This window comes from Eriocheir sinensis, unplaced genomic scaffold (assembly GCF_024679095.1).
Source record: "Eriocheir sinensis breed Jianghai 21 unplaced genomic scaffold, ASM2467909v1 Scaffold38, whole genome shotgun sequence".
Taxonomy (NCBI): domain Eukaryota; kingdom Metazoa; phylum Arthropoda; class Malacostraca; order Decapoda; family Varunidae; genus Eriocheir; species Eriocheir sinensis.
In genome coordinates, this window is record NW_026111698.1 from 524,727 (window position 1) to 526,768 (window position 2,042).

Below are 2,042 nucleotides of genomic sequence, written 5' to 3' on the forward strand. Positions count from 1 at the left end.
TTTATGTTCACCAAATTTATATTATTTTATTTTATGCATATATGCATCTATTTGCCAAATTCAACTAATTTTATGTGTATTTTATATTAATTTTCATAAAAATTTAAATTATTTTTTGTATTTTGTATATATTTTATATAAATCTTTCGTTATTCTCATGTGTACACTTTGTATATATATGTTCTAACAAATATACATTTTTTTATCGGAATTTTGTTTATTTATTTTGATACGAATTTACATTATTTCAGGTATATTTGGTATATATATTTTTATACTTATTTACATCATTTTATATGTATTTTTTATGTATATCTTCATAGAAATTTACTCTATTTTATGAGTATTCCTATATATATTTATATCCAAATTTACATTATTGATGTGTATTTTGCATATCTATTTCAATACAAATTAAACTTTTTATATGTATTTTAGTATATATATTTTTACACAAATATGCGTTATTATATGGGTATTTTCCTTCTTTATTTTCATACATATTTACTTTATTTTATTTATATTCTGTTTATTTATTTTGATACGATTTAATACTATTTTATGAGTATTTTGTATATATATTTTTATACATATATAAAATATTTAATTGAATTTGTTTTCATTTATATAAATCATATTATTTTATGTGTATTTTTGGTGCATATTTAAATACAAATTATTTAATGCATATTTTGTATATCTATTTTATCCAAATTTACGTTATTTTGTTATTTTTTATATAGTTTATACAAATTTACATTATTTTATGTAATATTTATTACACAAATTTACATTATTTTGGTTATTTTGTATATAGTTTAGATAATTTTACATTATTTTATGTGTATTTTGTATACATTTTCTTATACGTATTTACTTCATTTTATGTGTATTTTGTATATATATTTTTATAGAAATCTACTTTATTTTATGTGTATGTGTATATATATTTTGAAAGAAATTTACATTGCATTATATGTATTTTGCATATCTATTTCAATACAAATTTAACTTATTAAATGTGCATTTTGTATATTTATTGTAAAACAAATTTAAATATTTTATGTGTATTTTGGTATATATATTTTCATAAAAAATGCGTTGTTTTATGGGTATTTTGCATCTTTATTTTCATACAAATTTACATTATTTTATTAATATTCTGTATATTTATTTTGACACTATTTTACATTATTCTATTTGTCTTTTGTATGTATTTTATTTATACATATTTACATTATTTAATGTGTATTTTGTATATATATTTCATACAAATTTACGTTATTTAAAGTGTATTTGTTTATATATTTTCATTCAAATTTATATTATTTTATGTGTTTTTTGTATATGTATTTCAATACAAATTTACCTACTTTTATGTGTATTTTGTATATTAATTTTCATACAAATTTACAATATTTAATGTATATTTTGTATAGAGTTTTATACAAATTTACAATATTTAATGTGTATTTTTATATCTATATTCATACAAATACACATTCTTTTTATTGATATTTTTGTTTATTTATTTTGACACGAATTTATATTATTTAATGTGTATTGTGTATATATATTTTATACGTATTTATCATTTCATCTATTTTTGTATATATATTTTCATATAAATTTACGTTATTTTATAGGTATTCGTATATATATTTTCATACAAATTTACATTATTTTATGTGTACTTTGCATATCTATTTCAATACAAATTTGCCTTATTGTAGGTGCATTTTCCATATTTATTTTAATACAAATTTAATTATTTAATTTGTATTTTTGTATATATACTTTTTTATACAAATATGCTTTTTTTATGAGTATTTTGCATCTTTATTTTCATGCAAATTTACATAATTTTTTGATATTCTGTTTATTTATTTTGATATGATTTTATATTATTCTATGGTTATTTTGTATATATTTTATACATATTTACATTATTATATGTGAATTTGTTTTAATTTCATAAAAATTTAAATTATTTTATTTGTATTTTGTACATCTATTTAAATACAAATTTTACTCATTATATG